Source organism: Puma concolor, chromosome B2 (genome assembly GCF_028749965.1).
Source record: "Puma concolor isolate L17-30 chromosome B2, mPumCon1.1.hap2, whole genome shotgun sequence".
NCBI lineage: Eukaryota > Metazoa > Chordata > Mammalia > Carnivora > Felidae > Puma > Puma concolor.
This window is the reverse complement of record NC_141671.1, coordinates 56447222-56462676: the sequence shown is the minus strand read 5'-3', so window position 1 is coordinate 56462676 and position 15455 is coordinate 56447222.

The window sequence follows — 15455 nt, the reverse complement described above, 5'->3', positions numbered from 1 at the left end:
CTGGAGAATGGATCAAAAAAGGTCTTAAGTTTTTAATGATATTACTTTGAATACACATACAGGTTTGTGGAGCAGAGTAGTAAAATTATCATTTCCTTTACAACAAATAACCTTGTGATTCTTTGTGCCTCAATTTCTTACAGCAATGCAATAGAAGCTAGACATTATCCAACACAAACATGAGGTATATATCATAGGCAAGAAAGCCAAAAAAAAATGAGTCCAAGTGTTAAAACACACTATCCCTTTCCCTTCAGTAGAAAAAAAAGACTTGCTTCTTGGGAAGGATCCTGGGTTCCCATTCTAAGGTTCTGGAATGCAAATACATTTATTTAGAGGAAAGATAAAAACCATTGTCCTCAGCTTTACAATCTAAGGATGTCTCCACATTCCAGATCTCACCTCATGCCCTGAAATCCAAATGCATATCTCTGAGGTAGGTAAATCTCTCTGAAGTTCTCACAGTTTTAAATTACCTTCTACTTTTGTAGCCAGGTCCCAGGTTACCGTCCACTTTTTTAGACAGGTCCCAGCTTTCAGTAAAATTTGTTCAGAAAAATCCTTAATTGTAGAAACACAAAAAATATTTTCGCTACAGCCCCACAAAAACCAAGCATAGACAAGAGATCATGAAGCATCAAAGACCAAAATAAAGAACATAGCTGTCCTGGATACTGATGGCTTTTTTTTTTTTTTTTTTAGTTTTCTGTTTGGGCTTTCATGGAAGCAGTTGCACTTCCTACTCTTAGGTCCATAAAATATCTGTGAATGCCTGTTCAAATCACGTTTCCCCATTTCTTCAGCTAGCTGCAGTGGGTTTAAGATGCGTGAAGCAAAATGACCCAAAATGAGAAGAGATATTTAGGTTGTTTCTAATTTTTCATTCACCTAAAAATATATGTAATATGTGTGTGTGTGTGTGTGTGTGTGTGTGTGTGTGTGTGTGTATGAGGATGGACTATACATTAAGCGTATATATTCTTTAAAGTTCTTGATATCTATTAATGAATGGATTTCCAGGAAGGTTAAAAAAATTATAACCATATATAACGTAGAAGTGCTCATTTTACCACATCATCTCTTAACATCAGTTATAAAAGTCATGCCTCATTGTATGAGTTTGTAGTTCTACAACTAAAAGTAGCTAGATATTATCGCACAGTGATTTTTTACATATGCTAGAATCTGTTCCTTGCCTATTGTGAGCCTTAAATCTGTTGATTTTTGTGCCTACACACATCATTTCTTACTGTAGTTTTATAACATACTTTCCTATATAATACTGCATCCTGCTCATTACTTTTTTCTAGCTTCAAAAAACATACTAATGAAGCTCAGAGTGTAATTACATTAAACATACAAATTAAATTGGTAGTAATTCAGTTGTGTTTTAGAACCAGCTCTTATCAACTTGGGAAAAGCCAATTATTTAATAATTTAAGAATTTTTCCAGGTGGTTTTAAACTCTTGATATCTTGAAATCAGCCATGGTGGGGTTTTTTACACCATGGAAATCAGCAAATGCTACAAATCATGGCTCCCACACTCTGACTTCACAGAAAGTCAATTTGCCAGTGTACCACTGGAATAATTTATGATATTTAGTCATGCCATCCAATATTATGTATTTTATATCTTCCTTTTTAAAAATACCAGCAGAGTTGTGTAGCTGAATTTATTTTGACCTTATATATTATTCTTAGGTAGTTTATGATTTATTAGCTTTTGGGATAGCTTTTTTCCTTCCATTAAAATTGCCAAATAACAAATTGAACTTTTTGAGTTTTTTCCTATCTGGGTAATGTATTCATCTTTCTTATTACTTCTAACAGGTTTTCCAATAATTCTCTTGGGTTTCCTAGATAGATTATTTAATCATATGAAAATTATGACAATTAAATGTTTCTTTTCCAAAAGATATACTTCTTTGTGTAATGGTTTCATTTCTTATTCAATTGCCTAGAATTTATGGAAGTGTGTAAAATAATATGAGTAGAGGCATTACTTGCCCTTCTTTTGGTGTTTCATTGCTTACCAAAATGTTCACTTTTAGGTTGAAAGAGATCCTCTTAAATATGTTAAATTTCTACTCTGAATTTTATGTTGTGGTATGTAGTGGGTGGTGGTGGGATTCATTGGTAATGGTTGTTGTTTTATGGTTTTCATAGTTGTTTTTAATCAGAAATAAGTTCTATGAATCTGTATGCCAGTGGATAAGAGCACAGTTCTAGAGTCGTATCTCCCAGGTTCATGTTCTGGCTTTGCTATTTCTTAGTTGTGCAGTCTTGGGTAAGTTATTTAAAGTATCTATGCCTTGGGGCGCCTGGGTGGCGCAGTCGGTTAAGCCTCCGACTTCAGCCAGGTCACGATCTCGCGGTCCGCGAGTTCGAGCCCCGCGTCGGGCTCTGGGCTGATGGCTCAGAGCCTGGAGCCTGTTTCCGATTCTGTGTCTCCCTCTCTCTCTGCCCCTCCCCCGTTCATGCTCTGTCTCTCTCTGTCCCAAAAATAAATAAACGTTGAAAAAAAAAATTAAAAAAAAAAAAAAAAAGTATCTATGCCTTGATTTTCTTTTTTGTCAAACTGGTAAAATGAGATAACAGTTCTTACTTTTTTGTAGGTTTGAGAATTCAGTGAGGTAAGGTGTACAGAGAACTTGGAACAGTGGCGGCAGTTTAAGCATTCAATATTTAGAAATTATTATAACTTAATAAGGCTAGTAATTATTATTAATATCTTTAAGAAACCTTTTAAAATTATAATTTTTATTTCTTTTAACATATTCAAATATACATTTTTTAGTACTTGCATTCCTGGGACAAAACATACTAAGTTGTGTCCATTTCTTTTAATAGCTAGTTGAAGTTAATTTGCTAGTAAGCTTTTAGTCTTCTTTGCAAACATAGATTATTCTATAGTTGGGGGAAGGTCTATAGGAGATATTAGTATTAGTATTCTTTTGTCTTTATAAAATGTATCTGGATAACTTATAGACTTGTTTATACTCTGAAACCATTTACATGGCATACATCTTTTTCATTCTAATATTCTATAATTTTTTATAATATCATTTAAAATTTTGTCCTTTTTCTTGATCAAACATATTAAAGTTGTATGTTATAGGATTTACTCCAAGTAAAAATATCTTTAAATTATTTATTATTTCTACTATTTTGTATTTCCCAACTTATTAATGTCTATGTTTGTTTTTGTCATCCCTTTTTTTCATCTTTCTATTGGCTTGTGTATTTCTCTATTTCTAATTTCTTTACCTGAGTGTTCAGTTCATTTATTTTCATACTTCCTTATTTAGTAACAAAGGATGATTTATTGCATCTTTAAAATGCATACTAAATGACCTGAGTCATTTTTCATTTATAATTTAAAATATTAAATACACCCAGTGATAGATAGTATATTATGGCAAGTCCTGTCATATCTTCAACTTAGCACCTATAAATGTGAATATTCACTATTAACCTTTCAAAATCAGGATACACCCAAAACTGGAAGCAACCAGGATGGCCTTCAATGGACAAATGAATAAACATACTGTGGCACATTCATACTATGGAATATTGTTACTATGGAATAAATTGTTAATCTACGTGACAACATGAATAAATGTTATATGCTCTTGCTTAAACAGATGCTGTCTAAAAGAAAGCAGGAAGTTTCAGAAAGATATATACTATATGATATCATGTCTATGAAATTCTGACAAAGACAGAAGTATGAAGGCAGAAAACATCAGTGGTTGTCATGGCTTGAGGAGGTGGGAAGTTAAACAGGTGAAGCACGGGGGACTTTTTAGGGCTACAAAACTTTTGTGTATGGTACTATAGTGAGGGATACATGACACTGTTTATCTATCAAACCTAGAACTTTACAGTGCAAAGAATAACTGTGACAAAAGGATCTAGCTGTATTAGCACTTCACTGAGCTCGAAGTTTGACACATGTATCTTTCAAATCAAACAAACATCATTCACAATCCCTATGTTATTGAGTTTCTTTGCTTCCTCTATAAAAGGGAGTGAAAGAAGGCAAAATGCAGAATATTAGAACCCCAGACACCAGAATCAGATAAACCTGCATTTGAAATCTAATTCTACTACATACTTCCTAGTTATTTAACCTCTGGCACATTACTTAAAATATCTAACACCTTTTGCTTCCATATAAAATGAGGGAAAATATTATCTGCCTCACCATTGTTGTAGGATTAAATATTAATGCATATAAAACTCTTAGCCTGGACTATAGTTGTACGATCAAAAAAGCTACATGTTGTTTTCCACAAAAACTGTGTTTTCTATTTCTCCTTTTATATATATATTTTAGACATATGCACCTTTTACTGTGCATATAAATACATGATCATGGCTTTATTATGTATTATGCTCTTCCTAAATATTATATTTTAACTATTTTGTTTGAAATTAATAGTATCACAATTGCTTTTTTGTTTGTTTGTTTGATTTTCTAATATATCTTTGCCTGTCTTTACTTTTAATCTTACAATTTTTTCTTTTTTTACTGTTTTTGAGTTTTACTCTAGGGATCATTCAACTTTTCACCAATAGGTATCCAGAAATAGTAAATAGAATAAAAGGAAAAAATAGGAAAAGGCTAAAGGAAGAGATGATAAAAGAGTTAAAGACCTGCCATCTACAAGTTTTAGACTCAAAAATCTCCAGAGCAATTAATGACCTTATATGACTAGATATGACCATATCTAGTCCTTATAACAATTTTGAACCTCAAAGATAAAGTTCTAAATGTTTTCAAGAAGGAAAAAAAAAGCTGTGACAAAGAAATGGGCATCATTTTAACATAATGTATCTCAGTAAACTGCATCTCAGAAAGCAATGGAAAAATAGTTTTCAAGTTCTGAGAGAAAATATATTGGAACCTAAAATTCAATATGCAGGTATATCCATGAAAATTAAGCGAAAAATAAAAACATCTCAAGTATTTATAAACTCCAGAATGTTAACCTTCTCCTCTAATCCCCATCCTCATCCTTTCTTAGGCAACTACTTGAAGTCTTTAGAAGCCAAGGAAGGAGTAAAGCAAAAAAAACAGTAGAAGTGCAATTCAGGAAAGAGTAAACTCAATGCTGGGAACAGCAAGTAGAAGTTCTGAACGACCAGAAGCCGGGGAACCACACAGACTGAGCATGAGATTAAAAGGCCCTGGTGAGGCGTCTGCAAAAATCAAAAGGGGAATCCTTGCAATTGCCAGTATGACTGAAATGGTTAAAAGAACTAGGGTTTAAATATACTTGAAAGTTGCTGAGTAGACACAGGCATTACCACACACAAACACAAAAGGAGTTAACTATGGGGGCACCTGGGTGGCTCAGTCAGTTAAACATCTCACTATGGACTTTGGCTCAGGTCATGATCTAACAGTTTGTCAGTTTGAGCTTGAGATTCTCTCTCTCTCCTCTCTCTGAGCCCCCACCACTTCAACATGAATCAATAAACTTAAAAAAAAGAATAAACTATGTTAATTATGTGAGGTGACAGATGTATTAATTACCTTGATCTCAGTAATCATTGTACAATATAAACAGGTATCGAAACATCTCACTATACGCTTTAAATATACAAAATTATATTCATCAATTATTACTCAGTAAAGTTTATAAAACAATGAAAAATCTAAATAAATAAAATAAAAGTCTTTGAGAATATAATGAAGGCTCATTTCACCTCCATGCTAGCAATGTTATTCTTCAAGGGTTAGGACATGAGTCACTTTAAGAAAAAAAATAGTTCTCCAGTAAACAATATTTACTGTCTACATACTGTAGTAACTGTTTACTGTTATCAGCTTTTAAAAATAAGTCTATGAGTAAAGTGTAGTAGACTTATTTTCAACATTATCTCTTTTAGATTCCTAGTGGATAGATAAAAGACTGCCTGGATCAGCCACTGTGTGATCTGTTTTGTTTCACTTTTATTGTCGCTGTCTTTTTGCTCTACTTTCTGGGAGAATTCTTCCAACCTCACTGCCCAGCCCTTCAAATGAACTGTTTTCTTTTTTAAGTTTTATTTATTTATTTTGAGAGAGAAAGTGAGAATGTGCACACAAGCAGGGGAGGAGCAGAGAGGGAGAGAGAGAGAATCCCAAGCAGGCCCTGAACTGTTTCTACTCAATTACATTTTTTCAATTCCTAAAAGACAGAGGAGAGCTCATTGACAAAGTAAAAATGTAGCTAACAAGCTGGAAGGTGAAAGTGGAGAGATAAGGTAGAGGGAAGGTTGTGACACTCAGATTCTCATCTCTTCTAAAAGGGTATGGAATATTTGCCTACATATATTGGAACAGAAAATAGAAGTACAGTAAAACCTTGGTTTGTGAGCATAATTTGTTCCAGAAACATGCTTGTAATCCAAAGCACTTGTACATCAAAGTGAATTTCCCCATAAGAAATAATGGAAACTCAGATGATTCATTCTACAACCCCAAAATATTCATATAAAAATGATTACAACACTGTAATGTAATACAAAATAATAAATAAAACACAAAAAAGAAAGAAAAGTAAACAAATGAACCTGAATTCACCTTTGAAAACCTTCATGGCTGGTATGAGGGAAACGAGGAGGGTTGTTGTGTAGATGACTTTCACTATCACTAATGGAATCACTGTGATCTACTAGCTCAATGGAATCTTTTTCTGCATGGGGGCCATTGTATACACTCACACAGATGTTGGCTACAGTACAGTATTAATAAACTCTTGTCATATACTGGATTTAATGTAATTGGCAATACAGCAGCAGAGTAAAGGGTCTATATCTGCAGGCAGCCTGACCTAGAATGAAACAAAGCATTCCTAAGCTTACTCTTGTATGGAAAAGCAAAGGACTGTCCAGAGATGCTTTGAAGTGACAAAAAATACACTAGTACCAGTTGTGGGCACCTTCTAATGTTCTGAAAAATCACTTATTTCTGCCAAACACTGCAGCCTGAGACCGAGTGTGGGAGACGATCACCCATAATCCCACAGCGAGAGACAGAAAAGAGCCATTGGCTCAGTTGTGATCATGTGACATTCAGCATCATGTATTAGTCATATTGCAAGACAGTGCAAAACTCATATTGCAATTACCAAGTTAAAACTTATTAGAAATGTTTGCTTGTCTTATGGAACACTCTCAGAAGAATTACTCACAATCCAAGGTTTTACCGTATAAGCAAATGATTTAAAATTGGGAAGTTAACAATCTGCATCTTTCACAGTATATGATCAATAAATAAAGCCTAAGGTTGATTAATCAATACGTGGACTTCAAGGCACATTATTAAGCTATAGGAAGGCAATGACCTAAGAACCTAAAAGCAAAATAGTTCAAAAACTGCCTTCTGAGCATAGAGCTGCAGGGTACATATGCAGGTTGGAGGACTGTCCCATTTCAGTATAACTTACATTGGATTCAAAATTATTCCTACAATACTCATTATTACTTTGATATAAGAGAATGAAAAATTTTACATTGGATTCAAAATTATTCCTACAATATTCATTATTACTTTGATATAAGAGAATGAAAAATTGAAAACTTTGATTCTTTCACTTACTAATATGAATTTAACATTTGTCCATGTATTCTCATGGCTTGATAGATCATTTCTTTTTAACACTAAATAATATTCCATCACCTAGATGTACCACAGTTTATACATTTGCCCATTGTAGGACAACTTGGTTGCCTCTAATTTTTAGCAATTGTGAATAAAGCTGCTATAAACATCCATGTGCAGGTGTACATTAGTTTTCAACACCTTTGGGTAAATATTAGGGAGTGCAATTGCTGAAATGGTTAATTACTATATGATTCCACTCGTAGCACAGTGAATTTTTAGGACCTGTGAAAAACTCTGCATGCTACTATAATGAGAGTTATGTGTCATTACACATTTGTCCAAAACCATAGAATGTACAACACTAAGAGTGAACCCTAATATAAACTATGGGCTTTGGAAGATTGCAATGTGTCAAAATAGGTTCATCAATTGTGACAAATGTACCACTGTGGCAGAGGATGTTCATTAAAGCCATACTTGTGAGGGCACAGAGAATATATCAGAAATCTTTGTATCTGCTTAATTTTTCTATAACCTAAAACTGCTCTAAAAACATTGTCTTTTTTTTTAATTTGAGTATAGCTGACATACAATGTTACATTAGTTTCAGGTGTACATAAAAATAAATTCTTTAAAAACCTCAGCTACATAAAGTTGTAAAGATTAAATAAAATATGTGTAAAATACCTTATCCTAACAAATGTTTAAATAATAACAACTATTAGTGTACCTTTGTTAAACTCTAAGGAAAATAGAGATGAGTTAGGAAGATTGACACTAACAAGTAATTAAAATGTGGCAATAGTAAGAGCTGTAATATAGGCATATACAACATACATCAGAAACACAAAATTGGGAGCCTTACAGAAAAGGTTATATTTCAAAAGAGTTCCCAAGAGCATGAGAAAGAAACAGCAATCCAGAAGTAGGCATGACAGATACTAAGATAAAATAAAGAGTGTAAAAGTCTTCCTATGCCTTAATGATAATTTAATACCAGCAAAAATTAAGCTATTATATATCTATTTCATAGTAATGCTGAACCTCTATGGTACAGTTAAAATGCATAATTCTATATTTTATGAGACACAGATACACTTACATGTATATCCTCAAAAATAAAAAGCTTTTGACTTCTGGGGAAGATGGCAGAGTAGGAGGATCCTAGGTTCACTGCATCTCATAGATACACCTAGATAACACCCGTATCAGTGTAAAAAAAACTCAGAACATGACACAAAGACTTGCATAAGAGACTCTCCAGAGCTAATAGTACAGAAGAGGCCACATCAAAGAGGGTAGGAAGGGTAGAGACACAGTCGGGAGGCAAATAGACCCCAAGACTGTCATACGAATGAAGGACACTGCAGGTGAGAAGAGGAAGAAAAGCAGACCCCATACCAGTTACCCCAGGCATGGAGGAACCCACACTGGGAAGATGAATCCCTGTAACATTTGGTTTGAAAACCAGAGGGCCTAACTTTGTGAGTTCTTACAATCAGTAGGGCTAAACACCTAGAAATTTAAAAATCAGCTTTGGCTCTGGGAGAACTGAAGGGCAATAGAAAACCGAGTCCCTGCCCCTAAAGAAAAAACCCCAATGAGAAACAGAAGGAGCAGTTTCAAAACCACCTGGAGTGTATGGAAAGATCTATTTACTAATCTCAGTACATGTGCTTGAGGGGCAAGTATCTTTGGGAGACTTCTCCCAGACCAGAAGAGATAAATGGTACCATTTCCCTCCCCTGCCTCCCAACATAGATACATAGACACCTATTGGAACCAGCACAGCACCAACACTCTCCATCTAGCTTGCTACCCATGTGCCCTTCTGCAGAGCTCGCACTCCACCTGATACTCAGCAAGAGTGTTCCACCTCGCTTGTGAACATCTCATACCTCACCCAGGCATTGTCCCACTAAACCCACTACCTCCAACCTGGCCTTCACAGGAGTTAAGCCAAAGTGGCAGTCACAAGTTTGGCAGTGTTCAAGTAGCTCTGACGGAGGTCAGCACCACTCCAAAGCGTCTCTGGCCTCTGGGAAAAGAAAATCACACACACCCATCCAATTGTGGCCCCAGCAGTGGGCTGAGGGCATAAATCTGGTCTGACCGTAGGTCCCATACAACAACGAAAGCTTTTCAGAGGAGAACACAAGGAAAGAACTCTATAAGTTGGTGCTACCACAGCTGTGGCAAATTCCTGGTCTGGCCGAATACAAGCCAAAAGTGGTCCAAGACTAGCTCACCAACAAGACAGGAACCAAAAACTCTGGCCACAGCAGGCAAAGGAGCCATTGCAGATGACAGGACTGAAGGTAAATGTGGCTCAGTGACAACAGCAGGGTGCATGCAACACACATAGGAGACATTCCTGAAGCACCAGGTTTTGATGAACAGGGGACACTGCACTGCAGGTTATTATAGGACCTCTTCTTCATAAGGCCACTACTTTTCAGAGCAGGAGTCATAGCTGACTTTCCTAACACATACAAACAGACACAGATTGGGCGGGGGGGGGGGGGGAAGAGTCTCTTATGTTTGGCCCCCTCCCTGTTTTTATATTATTTTTGCTTCCCTTCCCCTCTTTTCATCTGTTTTGTATCTTAAATTCCACATATGAGTGAAGTCATGATATTTATCTTTCTCTGACTAATTTCACTTAGCATAATTCCCTCTAATTCCATCCATGTTGTTTTGCAAATGGCTACATATTCTTTCCAAGTGCACATGGAAAATTCTCCAGAACAGATCATGTTAGGTCACAAAACAAGTCTCAACTAATTAAAAAAGACTGAAGTCATACCATGCGTCTTTTCCAACTACGATGCTATGAAAGTAGAAATCAAATAAAAAATCTGGAAAGACCACAAATAAATGGAGTTTAAATATATGCTACTAAACAATGAATGAGTCAATGAAGAAATCAAAGACGAAATGAAAAAATACACAGAGACCAATGAAAATGAAAACACAACAAACCAAAATTTTCAGGATGCAGCAAAAACTGTTCTAAGAGGGAAGTTTATAGCAATGCAGGCTTACCTCAAGAAGCAAGAAACATCTTCAAAAACCACCTAAACTTAAACCTAGAGGAGTTGGAAAGAGAACAAATGAAACCCAAAAGCAGTAGAAGGAAGAAAATAATAAAGATAAGAATAGAAATAAATGAAATAGAATCTAAAAGAAACAACAGAACAGATCAATGAAACCAGGAGCTGGTTCTTTGAAAAGATCAACCAAACTGATGACACTTTAGCCAGATCATCAATAAAGAGACAGAGAGAGAGAGAGGGACACATACAGAGAAAAAGAGAAAGAATGAGGACTCAAATAAAATTAGAAATGAAAGAGAATAAATCACAACCACACCACAGAAATATAAAGGATCATAAGGGAATACTATGAAAAATTATATGCCAACAAACTGGACAATGACATTTAATCAATAATCAAAAATTTCCCAAGAAGCAAAAGTCCATGACCAGATGGATTCACAGGTAAATTCTACCAAACATTTAAAGAATTAAGACCTATGCTTATCAAACTATTCCAAAAAATAGAAGAGGAAGGAATACTTCCAAATTTATTCTATAAGTTCAGTAGTTTTAATGTAGTTTAATGATGAAAACTGAGAGCTTTTCCCCAAAGGTCAGGAATAAGACAAGGATTTCCACTCTCACCAATTTCATTCAACATACTACTAGAAGTCCTAACCACAGCTATCAGACAACAAAAAGAAAGAAAGGGCATCCAAATTGGTCAGGAAGAAGTAAAACTCTCACCATTTGTAGTCGACATGATACTATATATAAAAAAACCTAAAGGCTCCACCAAAAAAGTATTAGAACTGATAAATGAATTCAGTAAGGTCGCAGGATACATTTAGGATGTAATCCACTACTGGATACATACATACATACGTACATACATACATACATACGCAAGCTTCACTTTGGCATTATAAGAAAGCCCAAATATCTTCTACCATCTTTCGCAAATCCACTTTCCCTACTGTTGTATGATTCTTATATGTAAACAGCCAAGACACTCACCCGTTTCTTCCAAAATACATCTCATATTTTTCCTACAAATAAAAATTTTCTTCGTCATTCTCCCACACGTTTAGAGACTTCGTTTTATTTTCAATGAAGTCTACATATCCTTTTAATTTTGTTTTAATCTGTTTCCTACAAAATCTCCTCCATCCAAGATCTACATAATCTCAAAAAAAATGTGTTCTTTTTAATTACTCAGTGGATAATCAGAGACTTGATCATTTGAACATATTGCTATTCAAATTGCTACTTTACCTTTGTATTTGTAACTTACTATGCATTTAATAACACGGATTACATTTGTTTTTCATGGCTTCAATAACAAATCATTATAAACTATACAGCTTAAAACAACACAAATTTATTATTTTATAGTCCTATTATTCAGAAGTATTACACAGGTCTCATAAGGCAAAAATCAAAGTGTTACCAGGGATGCATTCTCTTGTGTACAGTATAGAGAAGAACCTATTTCCTCGTTCATTAAGTTGGTTGACAGAATTCATTTCCTCATGGTTGTGGGACTGAAATCCTTGCTATCTTTCAGGTGAAGCCCATTCTCCATTTCTAGAGGCCACCTACATTCCTTGACTCAGCCTCCTTACTCCATCTTCAAACCAGCCATGATGAGTTGAATCTCTCTCATGCTTCAAACTCTCCTTCTATCTCATCTCTCTGATCCAACCACATAAGTTTTCTCCTTTTAAGTACAGATTTAATTAGATTGGGCCCACCCAAATAATTTGGGATAGCTCCCCATCTCAAATTTCATACTCTTAATCACATCTACAAAGTCCCTTTTGCAATGTAAGGTAATATATTCCTACGTTCTAGGAATTAGAGTTTTAATTTACTATAGTGAGGACATGGGTGTTATCATTCTATCACATAAAACATACTATATTTATAGATGAGAGTATACCATAGACTCAAGCCATCCAGTAATCCATGGGTCTCATACTTTGTGCAAAACCTATTACATCATACATTGCATACAGACTATACCGTAGAGTATACTATTCTCTACTATAGACTCTTTGAGGTCCATGTAGTTATTAACACAGAGTCAAAAACGTTGTGAACGTTAACATTTATCTATTATTTAGCATGTTATCATGAAAAAAATTCTTCATCATCTTTTTAGGTCAAATATTCCCCATTGTTTTTCTCATCGTCTCTGGCAAAAATACTATTGACATTAGAGAAAATGTAAATAGTCCTGTAATTGTTACAGCACTTGTCAATCTGATATTGTCACAACTCCTCTAACCCTCTATAGTTTGCCATTTAAAAATCACTTCTTCTTGTTTTCTACTTTTTCTGCTTGGAGCAATATTTGCAGTCTCTTCTTCAGTTTCTTTTTCTAATAAAATTATTATCCTTGTCATTCATCCTCCTCATTACCCTTTAGAACTTATCCTTTATAAGAGATCTCAATTCCTTGTAGAAAAATCATACGGATTGCAAGGAGTTAAAAATGGAGTACCATTTGCTGTATCACTTTCATCAGAAATGCGAGGATAATGTTCCCAGCTGTGGCATCTGGCTCCTTGGCAATTTCATCAGACAGTGCCAGCCATTATTGTAGAGTTCTGGGCTTGTCACAAGGATTAAGCTGCTGTGCAGCTGTTTCTGCTATCTCAGTGCTATATAGTACAAGTTGTCTTTCAATTTTTCCTCTGAGTAATTCCTGTTTTCTCTGTATTCATATTTTGCTTAAATACCTAGGAGATTTGTGTCTAGATAGTCTGCATTCCAATGCATGCCTTCAGAGATGGTATACAAGTACCATATTCACATTCAATAGAATTTCAATATGACTTCAACATAATTTCTTCTGCAGGTAAAAGTAAAATTTAAAATTTTTAGTGCTTTTGTTCTAAGCATTTTTGTTTATGTGCAAGCATAGCTTTTTAATAATAGCAAGGAAATGAAATCTATAATCAGTGCATTCCTCTGTTAAATAACTTTTTTTAAATACACGAGTTACTTCCTTAAGTAACTTTTCTAATCTATTGTTACTGTCAGCACATAAAACAGAAAGTGTTTCTTAATAGAGTGTATTTGGTGAATGTTCTCTTTATCTTTTTCACGAATTCATTTGCTAACTATGGTTGTTAAATTGCTAACTAACCATCAGTGTCAAATGGATTGATCTAGAGTGCTCATTTTCAACTTAATTCTAATGTTCTCTGAGCAGCTTCATTCCTTTTTGACAGTATTATGGCTCAGAATAAGAAATACCATAGAATCACAGATTTTACAATTGTGATGGAACTTAGAAACTACATGGTACTTCCATTCATTTTACAGATGACAAAATGGAAAACCAGTAAAGTTAAAAGATATACCTAAAGTCATATAAATAATTTGTCACAAGACCAAGCCCAGAACTAGGTCCTTGGGTCCCAGCCCAGTGCACCTTCTGAAATCCTACAGTGTTCACCCTAGTACAAGTCTATAGTCCATGATTCTAGCTTCTACTCTTGTGTCTGAAACTGACCTTTTATCTGTGGCCCACTCCCACCTCCAATCCTCTACCTCCCCAAGCCACCTTCTTTACCAAGACTTGCACTTCCTCTATCCTATTTCTGTCTGTTAGCCTTCAGTTCCCCTACCTGACTCTACGAGAACTCTACAGACACACTGGAGAGTGCTCTCCTGTCATTGGGGAGCTGAAACAAGTAACAGATGTCCACCTACTAATAATGAGAAAAAAAGCCCTTATAGGTCCCAGAAAGTTCAGGAATTATGATAAAATTTAGTGTTTTAGACCATTGCATCTTGAGACACAGGCTCTCTTAAAACAAAGAAAGGATGCAATATATATAGAATTTCTCATCCCTTTCTGCATCCCACACAGGAAAAGCTGTATATGAAAAACTTCTCACACTATTCTCCATTCCACCCTGATGATTCAAGTCCAGACTTTACTCTGAATGCCAGCTTGATTCCTCTCTTTGAAACATTATTATCACCAATGCCTACGCAATGAGTTTGACTACATCTATACCTCACTCACTTTCCTACTCAGGATATAGCACCCATAACTTCTATTTCTTCAGCCTTGTTAATTGAAAGTTTTGCATTTGATTGGAAAGGTGATTAAATGTTTCATTAGGTAGCTGCACTCAAAGAAAAAGAACAAAAATATTTCTCTGAAAATTGGTCGTCACTGAAGAAATCAGAACAAACTTCATCAAAGTGTGGCACAGCCCTACAAACGGGATATACACACTGATAAACTTCTTATGTTATGAAATTTCAGGGCAACGGTATTCATATTCTTCAATTCTCTCAGGCACTGAGTTGTAAGGTAAGGACTGTGCACTTCTGAAGGAGAGGAATGGTATTTCTTGAGATGACTGTAAACAAAGCAGCTAACAACCAAAAGGCAACCTGAGAGAGAATTCTGCTGAAGAAAATGAAGCAGTGTCCTTGCTACTGGAGAAAATATTTGTCTTTGCCTAAGAATGAAAAAAGAGAGGGCAAATACTGATAAAATCAGAATTCTCCAAAAATTAAGTGCAAGAAAAAATGTTTTCCTATTGAATCCTACTTGTTTCCTATTATACATAATCTGATATATTAAGGAAATTAAAAAGAAAATAATGTATCTGAGTAAACAAAATTATGTTAATGGGTAAAAATAGTCAACATATATTAAGGTTTAATCACATGGCACTTGACAAAAGTTAACCACACCTTACACCACCCTTGCTTGCAAAGTGTTTATGATCTAAAATAATAGCGCCAAAGGCATAAACTTTAAAAAGTCTGATTTTTGCAAGGGAGATT